General features: G+C 37.4%; 1 pseudogene; it reads left to right on the top strand.

The window, feature by feature from the left end:
* Window positions 1-1,804: 1,804 nt before the first annotated feature.
* The window catches only part of LOC137746452 (disease resistance protein RPV1-like), a 37,215-nt pseudogene continuing 19,481 nt past the window's right edge, over window positions 1,805-19,538 (top strand).

The raw sequence follows: 19,538 nt of genomic DNA, 5'->3' as shown, positions 1-19,538 counted from the left end.
CATTCCAAATTTATTATTTGTTTTTAGTATTTTGAATTTCTAGGTGTATTTGATTTTTATTTATTTATTTTACAGCCTTGAGAAAAGTGGTTTGATGGGCATTTTGGTCATTTTACATTTCACTTCAGTATTTGGAGGTGGGTTTAGAGGCATGATAGAGAAATCATTGCAATCCCATCGCACCATGAAATGACATTTTCTATATGTAACTGCTTTAACTTAATACATTCTTTATATTTCTTTTCTTTACTTCGAGCATTTTGACTATATGGCAAATTATTACAAATTTTGAGGATGAAATTTTTATAAATGTTAGCTGTGCCTAGAAACTCTCTAAACTTTTTGAGTATTTTGATAAATGGTTAGTTGTGACGAGAAACTCTCTAAAAGTTTTTTGTGTGCATGTGTGAAAAGCATGGGGTAATAGTGCTCGCCAATCATCCCATTATCATATTAAAATTAAAAGAGGAGATTTACAAATAATGGGGACATAAAGCAAACCTTGTTGAGGAAATAACAACGCAAGTAAGATGGCAGGGGAACCTAAAAGCCACCCCATGTACAAAGTAAAACAAATAGTAAAAAAAAAAAAAATCAACTGAAACGAAAATTGGTAAAAGTAGAAAGATCATGACATAAGCAGAAGCTACACACATAAATGAGCTTTGGGCTACCAATAATATGCATCATGATTTGTGAAAAATGAGTATTTATCAAATATAGCCAAATATTAGCCTCTAATTTCAAAAATGTCAATTTTTATAAAAACTTTCAAATATATCCAAAATATCACTTAAATAGACACAAACACCCTTAATTTATACAAATAACTAGTTGTTGATAAAAAGATTCTTGTGCGATAATCAAGTGGTGCTTTCACTAATTTTTCTAATGTGCACCATAAGAATTTATATTCCATAAACCTTAAAATATATTTTTTGTACTTTCTAAGAACACAACAAATCTCTTGATTCACTACCACAATCAATGATAACCTTCAAAACAGAATCCGGACACAGACAACACCCTTAATATTGCAAAAGTGGAAAATTAAATATGAAGCACATATAATCCAAAGGAAAATTGAAATAAATAATGTTACAAAAATTGACAGTTCATTCTTCCATAAATATTCAATCGAAGGAAGAAACTACAAAAGCAAAGAGAAAACGTAGACGAGGAAAAGTGCAAAAACTTAACCATCTACACTCATCTTCGTTTTGGAGTGCACAATTCTTCACCAACAGTTGATGCTTTCACTAGGTCTCCTCCAATTTTAAGGTTTTGTTGTGAGAACTCTTCATCTAATAGGGTTTTGGTTTTTTTAATTTATTAGGTTTAAAGCTTAAGGGTATTTGTGTCTATTTAAGTGATATTTTGGATATATTTGAAATTTTTTATAAAAACTAACATTTTTGAAATTAGGGGCTAATATTTGGCTATATTTGATAAATACTCGTGAAAAATCTCCGTCAAATTGAAGAAATCATCAGTTAAGGGAGGGGTTCATTTGACAAAAATACCCTTAATTTTAATTGAGTTTTTTCACAGAATGATCAAAATGATTGACGGTGGACAATCTCAAGGACCACTTTTGTCGATTTTAAATCTCAGAAACCAAAATGAAGAGTTATGCCAATCTTAGAGATTATTTTGAATAAAAAAGCTTAATAAAATAGGAATGTTACTTTCTTTCATTTGTATTTGTTATTGGACTTTAGCCACACGATCATTTCTTTCCCGGCAACTTCAAAGCTCCCTCCTTGAAGATGCATCCCATTTTTCTAGTGAGAACCAATGAAGGGGGTCGTTAACCTGCAGTCTTGAGTTTGTTAAGGGGCTACACGAGACTCACATTAGGCTGTCGATCTTGTGTTTGTTGATGGCTTCTTCTTCTTCATCTGTTCCTGATTGGAAATATGATGTCTTCTTGAATTTTCGAGGCGAAGACACTCGCAGGACCTTCATCGGCCATCTCTACAAAGCTCTAGTTCAGAACTCAATCAACACTTTCATTGACGCTGAAGAGCTCAGAAAAGGCAACTGCCTTTCACAGCTACTGACAGCTATAAGCGACTCGAGGCTTTCAATTGTAGTTTTTTCTCAAAACTACGGTTCTTCCACATGGTGCTTGAAAGAACTCGTCCAAATCCTGCAATGCATGGATCAGAAGAAGCAGATTGTGATTCCCATTTTCTACGAAGTAGACCCATCTCATGTTCGTAAAATCGAGGGAAGTTTTGAGGAAGCTTTTTCTAAACATGAACATGATCCTAACGCCGACATGGAAGACGTGCAGCGGTGGAGGTCTGCTCTACAAAGAGCACCCGATTTATGTGGCTGGGATTCACAAAATTACCAGTAACTCAGTCCTTCATTATCTTATTAACTTACTAGTTTAGAAGTTTAGCTAATTTCCTGTTTTGGTCTTTTTAGTTTTGAAGAAAATTCTTATTTCGTTTATAGTTGCTAATTTCCCTCTACAAAACTGAATACTCATCAACTCTCTGCAAAACTTTCCACCACCAGACCTAGATATTTGATATGAGAAGGGAAGAGGAAACTAATTAAAAAAATTAGGGGCCCTTGATATTGATCTTGCGGTGAAGAATTCACTTGTTTTTATTTACTTTTTCACATGGGATGACGTCGTTTGTACAAAAATTTCATGATGAGGAAAGAGCAGGTGTAAGAAACAGAGAGGAGACATAATGTACAAAAGACGTCGTCCAACATTAATAAGTAAAAAAGAACAAGTTAAATTAATTCTTCACAGAAAGATCAATATATATGGCCAGGATTAAAAGGTCTATAAAACATCTGGAGAGGATATAGATGACTAGTTCTCTTATATGTTGATTGAACTTAGAAGAGTGCATTGAGTAAACGAAAGAAGAGTAATTGAGAATTATTGGGTCGTTACTTTGCGTTTTCAATGACAGTGTGATGAGTGTTATATAACTAGCAATCCCCAGACTTGACAATACTGTTTTTCAAATTTGACAGGGATGATGCCAAGCTTATTGAGTTGATTGTGGATGATATTTTTAAGAAATTGATCAACATCTTATCAAGAGAAAAGAATGGCTTGGTTGGAATGGATTCCCGCTTACAGAAAATGGATTCACTATTATGTCCTGAGGTCGGTAACGTTCGCTTTGTTGGAATATGGGGTATGGGCGGTATAGGCAAAACCACCATCGCTAGAGCTGTGTATGACAAAATCAATCATCACTTCGAAGGTCGTTGCTTTCTTGAAAATGTGAAGGGACGTTTTCCCTCAACTGATGCAGGTGAAGCGCCACTAGATATGCAGGCAGAAATTCTATCTAGTATCACAAATACGAAGGTGGGGAGTTCACAGATTTTGAGAAATGGTTTTCAGAAGATGATGGAAAGAGTTGGTAAGAAAAAAGTTTTATTTGTTCTGGATAATGTGGAGAGTTCATCCCAAATTGAAGCCTTAATTGGAAAGCAACCTGCATTTGGTGGCGGAAGTCGAATCATTATAACAACTAGAGATAAACAGTCACTAAGTAGACTTGGTGATCAGATATATGAGCCCGAGTTGTTAAATGACGATGATGCCTTCGAGCTGTTTGTGCAGTATGCTTTCAGTACAAAGCAACCCACAGAAGAATACATTGATCTGTCGGGCCATTTCATAAAATATGCTCAAGGTTTGCCTTTAGCACTCAAAGTCTTGGGGGCATTTCTCGATAACAAAAGTGTACTTGTGTGGAAAGATGAGTTAAAGAAAATAGCAAGAAACCCGCACCTGGGAATCCAGAAAGTCCTTAGAACAAGCTTTGATGAACTAGATGGTTTGCAGAAGGAAATATTTCTTGATATTGCATGTTTCTTTAAACAAATGAAGAAAGACTTTGCAACAAGGATTATGGAGGGTTGTGACTTCCACCCCCATACTGGATTAGACGTTCTAGTTGGTAGAGCTCTTGTCTCTATCTCATCTGATGGTGTACTCGAGATGCATGATTTAATAGAGGAAATGGGTCGCGAAATCGTACGCCAAGAATATATAAAAGAGCCTGGGAGGCGTAGTAGGTTGTGGAGCTATGAAGATGTTCATCATGTGTTAAATAAAAAAACGGTGAGAAATACACTCCCCTCCCCTCCATTAATGTAATTACTTCGAATCTTCTCTCTTCCATTAATAATAATAATAATAATAATAATAATAAAAGTATAAAGTTTCAACCTTGACCAAAATCCAATTCACAAGAAACATGTGCATTAGGCATTATAATCTTAAGTTTGCACTTATTCAATGTGCAATTTTGGTAATACAGGCTACGGAAGCAGTTGAAAGCATAATTGTACATTGGCCACACTCAGACAATGTGGTGGAATTAGATACCGCTTTTGTTAAAATGACGAAACTAAGACTACTCAGAGTCCATACCCACAGTATAGAACAACTGACCAAGTTTGGTATTCAATGGCAACATGAGGATCTAAAGTTTCTCTCTGAAAAATTAAGTTATCTGTCCTGGCACAAATGTCCTCTAAAGTCTTTATCGTCCTATTTTAACCCAGAGAATCTTGTTGACATTGACATGCAATATAGTTGGGTTGAACACCTCTGGAAAGGAACTAAGGTACGTTCATCATTTGCCTATATACTGCTTTTAAATGGTTTAGTTTTTACATGCTTTATTATGTAGGTAACACATATTTTCCTGGTTGTATATTGACAGCCTTTGGGAAAGTTGAAAATTATCAATTTAAAAGGTTCTCATCGTCTTAAGGAAACACCTGACTTCACTGAGGCAAAGAATCTTGAGAAGCTAATTCTTGTTGGATGCACAAATTTATATGAGATTCACCCATCGATTTCTGCCCTTGAAAAACTTGTCCTCTTGGATCTAAGTTGGTGCGGCAAACTCAAGACCTTTTCAAGCAACATTTGTATAAAATCTCTTGAAACCCTTGATCTCTCTTTTTGCTCAATACTTGAGAAGTTTCCAGAGATTTCAGAAGTTACGGAGAAGCTTTCAAAGCTTTATTTGTAAGGGACTGCAATAAAAGAACTGCCTCGATCAATTAACAATCTTATGGGGCTTGTTACTTTGAATCTCGAATATTGCAGAGAGCTTAAGATTCTTCCAAGCAGCATTGTTCAACTGAAGTCGTTGCAATTTCTTAATCTTTCTGGTTGTCCAAAGCTCAAGGCCTTTCCAAGAAATGTCGGAAACATGGAAGGATTAAGAGAGCTTCGCTTGGATGAGACATTTGTTGAAGGCCTTTGCCCATCAATTTCATATCTTCAAAACCTTGAGAGTTTGAGTCTAAAGCAATGCAAGAAACTTCATAGCCTTCCAAGCAGCATTCATATGAGATCTCTTCGAAACCTTAATCTTTCCGGCTGCTCAAATCTGGATAAGTTTTCAGAAATTCCTGAAGTTATGAACCTATCAGACCTTATTTTAGATGAGACTGCAATTTCAGAACTGCCCTCATCCATTAAAAATTTTACGAGACTCGTTACCTTGAGCCTGAAGGATTGCAGAAGATTAAAGATTCTTCCAGGCAGCATTCATATGAAATCTCTTCAAGCCCTGAATGTTTCTGGCTGCTCAAATCTGAAGAATTTTCCACAGTTTCTAAAAGTTACGGAGAACCTAACACAGCTTCATTTAGATTGGACCGTATTCTCATCAACATTCAAAAATCTTACAGAGCGTGCACATGAGCAAGCCTCTCGCCGCCGAAAAATTGTTAAGTTTTCAGGGATTGCAATTGAAGAATTGCCATCCATAATTTATAGTCTTACGGGACTTGCTACATTGACACTACGGTATAGCAAAGACTTTAAGAGTCTTACAAGCAGCATTTGTCAACTCAAGTCCCTAAATTATCTCTCTCTTTCTGGTTGTACAAATTTTAAGGTGTTTCCAGACATATTAGAAAATATGGAAAGATTAGCCAGCCTTGATTTGGATAGAACATCTATCAGAGAGCTTCCTTCTTCAATTGAACGGCTTCAGGGGCTAGTGTCGTTAAATCTGAAACACTGCAGAAGTCTGGTCTATCTTCCAGACAGTATGTGCAATTTGTTGAGTCTCGAATGGCTCACTCTCCATGGGTGCTCAAAACTTTCGAAATTGCCTGAAGACTTATGGTATTTGAAGCACCTTGACATAGAGGAAACTGGTATACGTGGTTACTGCCCAGAACAGCGATTCGTCACTTTGGAGGATTTGGCTCAGTTTCGAAGCACTGCACCTAAGATTAAACCCATGGTCCTAAACAATGAGCAAAATGAGGCGGTGGCTGATGTGGAATCCCACGATTCAGAAATTGCGACTGATCCTGAGGAGATTTCGACTGATCATGAGGAGTCAAGCTATGTGGAAGATATGAGGCAGCGACATTTGGAAGAAGATACAGCTACATTTGGAAGAGATGAGGCAGTAGCACCTACCTCTTTAAAGATAAAGAGAATTATTTTTGCTGCGGTTGTTGTTTGTTTTGTTAGATGGTTGGAAGAAGATACAGCGACATTTCGAAGAGATGAGGCAGTAGCAGTACCAGTAGGAGTAGGAGTAGCAGTAGCAGTAGCAGTAGCATATCTCTCTCATATAAAGATACTTTGTTTGGGTGTGTTTGTTATGGTTTTTGTTTGTATTGTTAGATGAAGATACAGCGACATTTGGAAGAGATGAGGCAGTAGCATCTATCTCTGAAGATATATTTTTTTTGTTTTGGTTTTTGTTTGTTTTGTTAGATGGACGGGCCGACATCTCTTCAAGAAAGATATTTTTTTGGCTTTTTTTTGGCCTTTTTTTTGTTGTGGTTTTTGTAAGATGGACGGGCCTGGGGGACCTTCTAACAACTCGATAGAGTCTCCAACTTGATAATTATCAATTGCCCAATCTGTCAGGTGTGGGGTTTAATTACCAATTGTCCATTCCGTCAGGTGTGGATTTTATCCTAGTAGACCTTGGTATTAATTTAGAATGGGGTAATCCTATTTAAAATCATTGGTTTTGTTGGAATAGATCAAAATCACAAGTATGGGTTGTACTTATCACTATAGCTAAGTTATGGGTTAAAGTGATGGCTACAACCTTTCATCTCATTTCTTGTTCAACCATACTTCTCTTTTGTCAATGTTTTGTCCCTAAAATCTAGGATTTCCTTACTTGTATATTGTTATTTGTTTAGTCCTTGTTATGTCCGGTTTTTAGGGTGGAAACCATGTGGTGGTGTAGTGGCTGAAGTCCACTGATTTGTAGTCAGTTCTCTGGCTCTTTAAAAGAGCTTTGTTCTCTCTCTCTTGTAAAGTTTACGATCAATAGACAAACTTTGAAATTCAATATGGTATCAAAGCACTGACCGTAGTGGCCTGTCTCTGCATATCTTCTTCAACCTCTTTGTTTTTCCATAGCTGTTTCAAATGGCTGAGGAAAACCCTTTCAGGCCTGATCCTGCGAGCTCTAGTATTTCACCCACATCAAATTTACCGAAGTAGAAGTTAATCCAAATCAAAGACTCAGTTTAGTTTTGTTGAATGAGTTCAACTATCTTCCATGGTCTTGAGCAGTTTCACTAGCTCTCAGTGGAAGATCAAAGCTTGGTTACGTGAATGGAACCATTCAGACACCTGAAATCTCATCACCTTTATATGAGACATTGCTATGCAATGATCAACTTGTCATGTCATGGCTTCTCAACTCTAAGGAGAAGAAGCTAGCTGAGATCTTCAGCTACTCAGAGTCTTCTTTTCATCTCTGGAAAAATGTCTGCGAGACGTATGGAAATCAAAACAATGCTACCCAGATTTTTCAACTGAAAAAAGATCTTGTAGGTTTGCAACAAGAGAGTAAGTCTTTTGTTCAACACTTGGGTGATATCAAGAGTATCTGGAATGAGCTTGATATGTATAGGCCTCACACCACAGTTGCTTCCGTGTTTCTGAAGAGATCTGAAGAAGATAAGATTTTTCAACTCTTAGCTAGTCTTGGCTCAGACTATGAAGATCTACGTAGCCACATTCTGATGAACAGTGAGTTGCCTTCCTTCTCAAGTGTATGTGCCATTATTCAACGTGAAGAAACTCGAAGGAAAGTGATGAACCTTGAAACCAAGAATAGCTTGCCTGTGTCTAGGGCATATATTTCTAACCACAGGTTCTTGGATGATAGAAAAGACAATGGTAGAAGGTTTGACCTGAAGTGCAAACATTGCAACTATGGTGGACATACCATTGACAAATGTTGGATTTTGCATCCTGAGCTCAAGCCAAACTTCCAGAAGAACAAGGGATTCCAGAGAAACTCACAACCACCCTTGTACAAAGCTAATCATGTAGCTTTAGCTGCTTCTCCTTCCTCAAGTGAAAGTTTGCTTGACTTCACTTCAAATCCAGTAAGCTTGATCAATGAGTTTGCTGTTTATTTAGAAGGAAAACAAAGAAGTGGAGGTCTAGAGAACATAACTGGGACTGAAATTGAAAACCCTATTGCCTTGCTGAGCAAATTTGCTGGGTTTCTTGCTGATTCTGATCATGGAGGCTCAAGTAAACATATTCCAGGTATATTGAAAGCCTTATGCACTGCTTTAAATGCTAGTCTTGTGTATGATTATTGGATAATAGACTCAGGAGCCACATACCATATGACAAACAAATATTCACATTTACATGGCTTCGAAAAAATGAAAAACTCTTCACAAATATCAGTAGCAAATGGTAAGGGTGTCTCAGTTGTTGGAAAATGGAAAATTAAGTTGATCTCCGATCAAATAGAGTCAACAACCTTGTATGTTCCTTCCTTTCCATTTCACAATTTGTCAATAGGAAAAATCACAAGACAACTAATTGTCATGCTGTTTTTTCTTCTGATCAAGTCATCATTCAGGATATGGTCACCAAGAAGAAGATTGGTGAGGGTTTCTTCCTAAATGGGTTGTATTATCTTTCAAAGGATCTTCCAAAATCTAAGAGTCTTCAAGTCAGCTCAAGCCCTTCTCAGGAACAACTATCTTGGCATCACTGTCTTGCTCATCCCTCAAACCATGTTTTGTCCATTTTGTTTCCCACAATGTGTAAAAATAGTTTGGAGTGTGATACTTATCACTTCTCAAAATCTACCAGGTTACCTTTCAATTCCTCAGTGTCTAGAGATAGTAAATTGTTTGAACTTGTTCATTCAGATAGCTAGGGACCTACAATTGAATATTTTGATGGTTATAAATACTTTGTAACATTTGTGGATTATTATTCAACGATTACTTGGTTATACCTTTTAAAGTGCAAAAGTGAAGTCATGAATGTGTTTAAAGATTTTCATAAACTTGTAACAACTCATTTTGGTTGTCATATTCAAACCTTAAGGTCTGACAATGGCACTGAGTACATGTCAAATAACATGTCTCAATACTTAAGTTCCCATGGGATATTTCATCAAACAAGTTGTGTTGGCACTCCTCAATAAAATGGAGTGGTTGAGAGAAAAAATAGGGATTTGCTTGAAAAGACTACTGCCTTAATGTTGCATATGAATGTTCCTAAGAAGTTTTGGTCTCAAGGGGTGTTTTATTTGATCAATAAACTGCCTAGTAGGGTTTTGGATCAAAAATCACTGTACGAAGTCATGAAAGGAAGAAAGATTGACCTGTCTCATTTGAAAGTGTTTGGTTGTACTTGTTATGTTCATGTTGCTTCAATACATCGTGACAAGCTTGATCCAAGAGCTAGCAAATGCGTTATCTTGGGATATTCTTCAACACAAAAATGTTCTAAGTGCTACAATCCTTCTTCAAGGAAAATCATTGTCTCGAGAGATGTAAAGTTTGATGAAACTACACCTTTCTTTAAACAATCAATGGAGGATTTAAGTTAGGGGGAGAATGTTTTTGAAACCTTCCCTTTACCAAGTCCAACAACCAGTGATGAAAATATATCCATGTCCACTGACAGAGAATACGAGAATCCTCTAAGTCATGAAGAGGAAACTTTGCTAGAGCCATCAATTCAATCACTTACATCCCACTGAAGGAAATATTTGTGAAAACTAGTTCATTTGAGCAACATCTATGCATGCAATTAACAATTAAAAGGCGGAATCATGCTTGTATGCACTCAAAAATAAAACTTTACCCATGAAATTCAAGGCCTAGTGAGTGTGGTGAACCAAGACTCAACTCAAGAACAAAGTGTGGTGAACCAAGACTTAACTCAAGAACAAAGTGAGTTGAGAAATATTATACCTTTGTTGATTCCCCTTTGCATAAGCAAAGGCTAATCACCCAAGAGATGGGGCCTTCATTCCTTACTTCTTAGCTCTATGGATTTCTTGGATGAGGATGGTAGAATGGATTCTCCAAGTTCCTAAAATAGAGAACCTCTAAGTCTCCACACCAAGGAGAGCATTGATGAAGAGATGAGTGACCTAGAGGAAGTAAGATTGCTAGCTTTTTTCCTCTAGGGTGGCCAACCTCTTAGAGAGAAAAGAGAGCTTTGTGTTCTCATCTTTTCTCCAAAAGAAACCCTAATGATGAAATGTTATAAAGTTGTTTATATAGTCCCTTCAATTAAGTGACAAAAGAACCAAAAACCCTTCATCCTATAATGTGGCCGGCCTTAAGGATTCATTGGGCTTTCAAGCCCTTTGTGTTTTACTTGAGTTAATGGGCTTGACATTCAAATCCCATTTGGCCTTGCAGCCCAAAACTAACCCGAGGTCTATAACGAACTTATTTGTTTGATTAATTAACGTATTAATCAATCATAGCCATAAATAATTAAACCATTTAATTGTCCTTACTCATCTCTGTGGTTTATTCAATCTCTACCTTACACGATGTACGATCCATTAGGTTCCTTTTAGTGAGGTAGTGGGTGATTAGAACTTTTCAAATCAATTGTGAATTGAAACATACTTTCAATTCTCCCTTTAGTGATTATACACCCTTAGGGCTTCCACAAATCATGAGTGACACCTAGCAGTATATCATGGCTGCCCAAGCTAATCAGAAGAGGTGGAGAACCTATTCAATTTAGGATTACAATGCAATACGGTCTTTCTCTAATACAATACTCTTGGCCACATTGTTTGGTTTAATAGTTTATTCATGTCTACTATCCAATGTGATTCATTTACTTATATGATTACCTTGAATGTGATATGGAATGACTTCCTAAATCTCATTCATACTCTGGCCAGAGATTCTTAATCATATCATAGAGTATTCTCCCTCAAACAGTTTGAAGGTTAGAGATCCCTTGTTGCGCATTCACTTACCTCTATGGCTAAGTGGCTTAACCCCAACTATGCTGTGGACACCCTCTGATAGAGTGACTTTGACATAGTCAAAGATTAAGGACCTAACCACAAGACAACTATAATGCCTCAGGTCAAAGGACTACTTTACATTATCTCAACTATGAGTTCTCATGTGACATGAGTATGAGAACTCCTTGTTGATCGCGTTCAGTGGACTCATTCTCTATTGAGCACCTACATGCTTGTCTTGGTGTCAATCACACCAATGACTCAAGACCAGTCACTCTCCCCCTAAGAGAAGACATAGCACATACTGATCTTAACGGACTGTCAATGTTCAATTGGCAATCCTATGATCAGGAACATTTAGGATATGTAGACGAAAGAGAATGGTCTCATGTATTTAACTTCTTTAGATCATATTCTCCCAATTACATATTTCTTGGACTTATCGTTTAAGTACATAGCATTTATATGAGACGGCTTTAAACAATAATCTTTGCCCTTTATGTTAAGCTAGATTAGTTTAACATGTGAAATGTCCATAAAGTATCATCATATGATTGGCTTTAGGGCACATTTCCAACACCTACTCACCTCCTGATGATCCAGAACCAACACCTGTCTTGCCTCGAAGAAGAAGAAATCCTTTTCGTGATCGTCACCCTTCTTCAAGGCTGCTGGATTATGTGACTTACAATGCAAGGTATCCAGTTGTTGAGTACCTTTCATACCAAAGGATGGCACCAAAACATGCGTCTTTTCTCAATTCCATATCCAATGCTTTTGAACCAAGAAGCTTTCAGGAGGCAATGCAGCACGATGAGTGGAAGAAAGGTATGGAGGAAGAGTTGAAGGCCTTGGATGACAATAAAACTTGGAGTGTTATCAAACTACCACCAGGAAAAAAGACAGTGGGAAGTAGATGGGTGTACAAAACCAAGTTTCACTCTAATCGCACCTTGGAAAGACACAAGGCTAGACTGGTAGCTCGTGGTTTTACTCAAACTTTTGGGGTAAATTACAAGGAGACATTTGCTCCTATAGCTAAGATGAACACAATTCGAGTGTTGTTATCTGTTGCAATTAATCATGCATGGCCTTTACATTAAATGGATGTAAAAAATGCATTTCTGAATGTTGAACTTGAAAAAGAAGTTTACATGAAAATCCATCTTGGTCATTCTCAATCCACTAACTCTGAGTTAGTCTGCAAGCTGCACAAATCCATTTATGGATTAAAACAATCCCCTCGTGCTTGGTACTCAAAATTAAGTTTAGTTATTGAAGAAGTTGGCTTCAAGAGAAGCAACGCAGATTCATCTCTTTGTTCGAATTTGTTCTAGTGGAGGTGGTTCTTATTTATGTGGACGATCTCATTGACACTGGTGATAACGCCAGTGAAATTGTGTTACTTAAGAACACCCTCAAGCAGAAGTTTGCCATCAAAGATCTTGGGACACTCAAATATTTCCTTGGCATTGAAATGGCAACTTCTAAGAAGGGACTGTTTTTAAATCAATGAAAGTATATTCTCAATTTGCTTCAAGAAGCCGATATGGTGGATTGCAAGCTTGCTTCTACACCTCTTGACTGCAAATACAAAATGACCATGGATGGAGAAACACTCAATGATATCAGTTACTACCAAAGGTTAGTTGGGAAACTTATTTATCTTACAATAACAAGACTTGACATTGCTTTTGCTGTCAGTCTTGTTAGTCAATTTATGCATTCTCCAACAATGGATCATTTGCAAGTTGTTAAGAGAATACTGCGGTACTTGAAAGGTTCTATGGGACATGGTCTTTTGATGCAAAACAATGCTCACACTCACATCCTTGGTTACATTGATGCGGACTGGGAAAACACTCCTTGGATTGCAAGTCAACTACTGGTTTTTGTATTTTTGTTTGAGGAAATCTGGTAAGTTGGAAAAGCAAGAAGCAAAGTGTGATTGCTCGATCCAGTGCTGAGGCTGAGTATAAGGCTATGGCAACTACTACTTGTGAATTAATCTGGCTCAAAGGCCTTCTTTCTAATTTAGGGTTTTCTAGCTCTCAACCAATGACTCTCATGTGTGATAACCAAGCAACCATGCATATAGCTTCAAATCCTGTTTTCCATGAGAGGACCAAACACATCGAGGTTGACTGCCATTACATCCATGAAAAGGTTCAATCAAAGATCTTACAAACTCGTTACACTTTGAGTTCTCGTCAGTTTGCTGATTTCTTCACAAAGCTATTGGCGACTGCTGTGTTTCAAGGTCTTTTGTCCAAGCTTGGATCAATCAATCTCCTTGATCCAAGCTTGAGGGGGAGTGTTGGAATAGATCAAAATCACAAGTATGGGTTGTACTTATCATTATAGCTAAGTTATGGGTTAAAGTGATGGCTACAACCTTCCAACTTGTCATCGCATTTCTTGTTCAACCATACTTCTCTTTTGTCAATGCTTTTTCCCAAAAATTTGGGATTTCCTTACCTGTATATTGTTATTTGTTTAGTCTTTGTTGTGTTCGGTTTTTAGGGTAGAAACCATGTGGTGGTGTAGTGGCTGAAGTCCACTGATTTGTAGTGAGTTCTCCGGTACTTTAAAAGATCTTTGTTCTCTCTCTTGTAAAGTTTTTGATCAATATACAAACTTCGAAATTCAATAGTTTTCTTTTCCCCCACCGATGTGTGACTGCCAACAAATTCCTCATTACATTTTGATTGATCCTAAGAAGTCAAGCTATGTGGAAGAGATGAGGCAGCGACATTTGGAAGAGATTAGGCAGAGACATTGATGTTTGAAAGAGATGAGGCGGCAACGTTTAGAGTTCCTTGAGGTAGAGGGAATTGTAACATCTCTTTTAAAAATGATAATTTCTCAGCACTTGGGTTTCACGTCCCGATCCCAACATACGTCTAGGATTGACACGTGACGTCACCAAATACTCGTATATCTCACATACCTCGTCTCCGGGATATGGCAAATCACAATTCGAGAATCAAATTGCAAAGAAATTTTCGTTTACCTTATGGCTATATCCAACCTTCTCGTTAGACTACCTACGTACCCTCAATAGAGATCAAGCCATTCGTAATTCACTTATCACAAAATCAGACGTTTATTCCATTAAGTTCAAGCAGAAAAGCATAGCATTCCTCAATCATTTATTATAACTTGACAACATGTAATTCCTGGACTCAGGCTACATAACCAATCCCCATGAAAACATGATTTCTCTCCCATCCAACATATAAATCATTATGTCTCATCACGATATCGCAATTCACAACACACATCATATTTAAGAGTCGACAAAACACAAAACCATTCTCTAGCTGCATTAATTAATTAATTTGATTAAAGTAATAACAATCATTCTCATATCTTCTAAATTCATACCTTATGAAATCATAATCGAATCATAGAAATCCCGAAGGAGTCACTCAGATGTCCAACATCTTTTCTAATTCAATTCACAATACTCTCGAAACCATTGACACAAATATATATAAAACTAAGGCTAGAGTGACACAGTTAGGCCAAGCCTACTTCTCCAAATAATGGGATTTTAGGCCACTCCACGAAATTCAACAACCTCGAGTTCTGGACCACTCAACGGAACCAAACCAAATATGATCGCCTATAAAATGTACCATGTACAACCAATCATCATCACCTCTAGAATGCGTATGGTCCCCCATCGCGAATATATCAAGCAGGACCATAGGCATAAACTCATCATGCAGGCAGTGATCACCCATCGCGGATATACCAAGCATGATCACCCCTGAATACATATGGTCCCCCATCGCGGATATACCAAGCAGGACCATCCATGTACCACTACTACGTGGTGCAATCTCATCATCACACATTAAACATAATTATGCGCATACAAGCTATCGATTCCACATATTAACCAACATCTAGTCATATGAAGCACAACACAAGGAATTCCCTTAATTACTATTTCTACTAAAAATCTAATAAAGTACCTAACTCATCTCCTGACTTCCATCTCCATCTCATGCTAGGTAGTAATGCCAAGTTCAAATAGGTATTCAGTTGGCAATCATATCCAAATAATTATCAAACAATATTTAAATCCCATAATTGTCATAACATTCATCATAATTATCAATCACATTATTAAAAAGATAATTAAACACATATATATATCACAACATCATCAGTGCACAAGCCAAAACCTATTTAATAAGCAAAGGTCTATGGCTAAATATATAAAAATCACATTTCAATAGAAATCATATTTATAAGACCAATTCATGTTCACAATTGATACTAATATAAGAAAGTAAGATAATAAACATATCTCATATATTCAAGTCACTATCTAACCAATATAGACCCATTGGTCATGCGCCGCCAGTGGCGGTTGGCCTCCCTAACTCGCTGAAAAAATTCAACTATTTTAAAATTTTCCAATTTTTGCAAGCAAGTAGAGTTCAATGAGAGGAACAACTTTCATACCTAGGCCGAAGTCCAATTCGACCGGGAAGAATCCCAAATTCACTCAAACCCGCTGGAAACCCTAAGATGGGTCTTCTTCTATTCGACTTCCTTGATGTTCCAACGCCCCTACAAGTGATTGGGTCTTGTTCTTGGGTCCAAGAGAAGTTGATCAAGGGTGATGGTGAATGGTGATGCTCATCAAAACGACGAATCGTCGTCGAGAACCCCCGGGTTCTCCAGTGGAGTTCTACTCGAATTAGACCTTAAAAACCCTTGATTTTTGGTAGAGATGGAAGGAGGAAGGTAGTGGAGCAGGTTGAAGGTGAAGGGGATAAGAAAATCATTTGAGAAATGGTAGAAATTGGCATGAAGTTGGCCGGTTTTTGAAAAATGGCTAGTGGAGTACACGGGTTCAAGAAATGGGGTAAAGAAATGTCCACCCCCCTATTGGTCCTTTCTCTTCCTCTAATAATTGGATTGTCCCCACCTTTTTTTTTTTTTTACTCCTAATAGCCGGTTCCCTTAACCCAATTATATATTTGGGCCCTTTAGCCTCAAAGTGGAAATTAAATAATTTCCACAACCTAAAGTTTCGCAACTTCAAACTTCCATAACTACACCGTTAAAATTCGGACTCGTAAACGGTTTTCGCCTATGCGTTCGTGGTTTTGATATCTATTCGAAAACGCTACTTGTGACCTTGAAAGGTCAACAAGTAAATAATAATTTTCCAAACTTCACTATTCGTAATTAGTTTAATTGAAATCTAAATTCAAATAAATTAATATAAATTCTCGAAAAATAATATAAAATCTCAATAATACAAATACGTAGATTATAATAATGAAATTCAGGAACGGGGTTTCACATTGGGGGTTTTGGATAAGTGTCAGAGCACCGCACCTTTGAGTGATATGGTGGACTCAAGCTACAGGGAAAATGAGGAGTGATCTCAAGCAGTCGATACATAAGGAAGAGAAGGAGGAGAAGGCGGTGGCAGCCTCAAGGAGAGGTGGGATGATATGGGGTTGCATCTATGGGTCACAAGGTAATGGGGATTGAGGTATTTGGCGCATCATCACTTATATAGTAGTAAGACTAAGGGACATGGGAGAGGGAAGAAATGGTGATTTTGTGTGGTAAGAGTTTGTGACTCTTTCATGTTTTGAGTTAGTTTCTGTTTCTGAGAGCTTTTCTATTTAGTTTTTTGCTTTTTTGCGTATTTCTTTCTTCACTTGTGGTTGGTACGTGGTCAGTATTTACTTATCCATATGTTTTGTAAACTTGTTTTTTCTTTCTTTTCAATCAAGTATGTATTGTTAGTGATTAAGCCTTGAAGCTGATTTCTTAGAGTTCAAGTTCCTTGATTACTTAGTCTTGTTCTTATTTGTTTGAATTGGAAAATGGATGGCTGAGATTAGACTAGCTCGTAGACTAGGATTGTGCCAGCTGTCATAGTAGCTGACTTTGTCTTAGATATACACGTGCAAGACACAAGTATGCGAGGCATGTGATGCATGTGAAGTTTGTAACGGTTCATTCTTGTATTCTCTCTCTCATTTTTATTCAGTGGACGAAATTGAATCAAAGAGGAAGTTGGAGGTATGTTTTCCATTTTCCTTCTCATGTCTTTTCCTTTCATTCCTTCTTCTCAGATTCATCAAATTCTGCTAACTAAAATTACAAATTAAAATATAGGGTTAATTCATCTCAGTTTACTGTCCTGAAGTTTCTTTGTTTTCAGCATTTCATACATCAAGTTTTTTTTGCCCACTACAATCGTTTGGTATGCAGACGGGATATGACGGAACGGAACGGGACGGGACGGGACAGGACGGAACGGAACGGAGCGGGAGCAAAGATGCCCTCAGATGGAAACAAGGAGGTAGAAGACGGAGACGGAGAGGTTATAATTTTGTGTTCCACGGATGTGGAACGAGTCGTTCCAGGGGGGTGAGGTGGAATGAAAATTCACTCAAAACTCGTCCCGTGGAACAACTCGTTCCACCCGTTTTAGGCGCACCAAAGGTGGGACGGAACACCTTGTCCCACTCTATTCCGTCCCGTCACACGTACCAAACGGTACCATAGATGACAAAAATGCATTTGCTTTTTCTGTGTCGTAGATGTGAGAAATTTGGTTGAGGCAATCCTTTCATCTAAAAATGTAGAAATTGTCTCAAATTCTGCTCCAACAATTTGGACCAAATAATGCAGGGTAGGCTGCTTGGCACAAAAAACCCTGTAACTGAAGTTTGTTAGCAACCCCTAGAAAGGAAGAAGTTGCCTCCCAATATTTTTTGAACTCCCCTGGTTATCTCTCCAATATGATAAATCCAAATCCGAAAATTTTCTCTTGCCACTGAGCATGTACAGATTGACATTCAGTGTCAAGGTGAATTTGCAAGTATTCCATGATTGTGTCTGTGTAGGCTCTTCGAAGATCAACCCTACAGTTTGGAGTTTTATTTTAACCATTGGATCTGCAAATTCATGGCGCCTTTGGACCTATGATCACGAGTAACTACTTTGGCCCTCCAAGTGGTGGGGGGTGGGAATTGAGCGGAATTGCTATTTCCGTTTTGAGGTGCATCTTTGTTGAGACGATGCAAGTTTTGTCCCTTGTTGGATGATGCTGCAACACTAATGTTTAATGTGAAACAGATCCTACTGCTAATTTGTTGTCGGCTCCAATGAGTTTTTTTCTGTTGTAGTTGTACTGTGTTACTTTTGTATGTCAAAACCCTCCCTACGCGGGGTCGATTGTACTATTCCTAACATGTAGTTTGCTCTCTTATTAAGAATCAAGAAAATTCTCAGTTCCATCCGAAAAAAGAGTTTTGATAACAAATGATCCTTGAAATTGGCATCCCTCGTCGCTTTGGTCCTAAAGTTAAAAACCGACCAATGTCTTCCTTCCATCTTAATTTTGTCAAATATTCTTTTATTGTCCTAATGTGGCACACGCATGAGTCCTACAAATCTAATTAAGTAGTGCCACGTGAAAACTAATTAAAATGTATAAATAAATAAAAATATTTAAAACCATAAAAAAAAAAAAACAACAAATAGTGAATTGCCGTGATGTTTAGCTGGCGTCCTCTTGTTCCGGGTCATAGGGGTTGCAACGGGCGGTGATTAGATCTGGGTAATTATTCGAGGGGACTAAGGGGTGTGAGACCCAAACAAAGTTGTGAAAATAAGCTCCCTAGATGTTTCTAATAAATTTTAGGGACGATTTTGATTAATTTTCAACTTCAAAGACTACAGTGATGAACAGTGTAACCTTCAAGGACCATTTGTGATAAAAATTCAAACTATCTCAAACATATATTTTTCTAATCATGCTTCACTACTTAGTATTGAAGCAAAATTGCAAAAGATTGCTTAAAAAAAAAAAAACAAATAATAATAGACCAACAGAAGGGCTTAACAATGATGATCCTCCTAACATTCTTTTTCACTCAAGAATTTCAAAACAAAAATCAATTTAATTTATTATCCAAAGTTGCTGCTACATGTAAATTGTAATCGTTAAAAATGGCTCGACAAATGAATGCTTATAATTTTTATGTTAACCAGAATTTGTGGCCGCCATAATCTAATCAACTCAAAGCTTTTCCCTTCCTGCCATAAACTGTGTCCGTCAACAAATCCAATTTCTGTAGGAATCTACCATTACTAAAAGCGTCCTGAAATTTTTAGAGGAAAAAGGCAATGTGTAAGCAGAAACTACGCAATTTGAAAAAGAACTCAATAATCCTAGACCCAAAACTATACCTCTAAACTATAAGCTGAGAATCAGAGCAACCACGACGA

Source organism: Pyrus communis, chromosome 10, assembly GCF_963583255.1.
Source record: "Pyrus communis chromosome 10, drPyrComm1.1, whole genome shotgun sequence".
Taxonomy (NCBI): Eukaryota; Viridiplantae; Streptophyta; class Magnoliopsida; order Rosales; family Rosaceae; genus Pyrus; species Pyrus communis.
The sequence above is the reverse complement of the archived record's forward strand: the minus strand, read 5'-3'. Positions and strand labels throughout refer to the sequence as shown.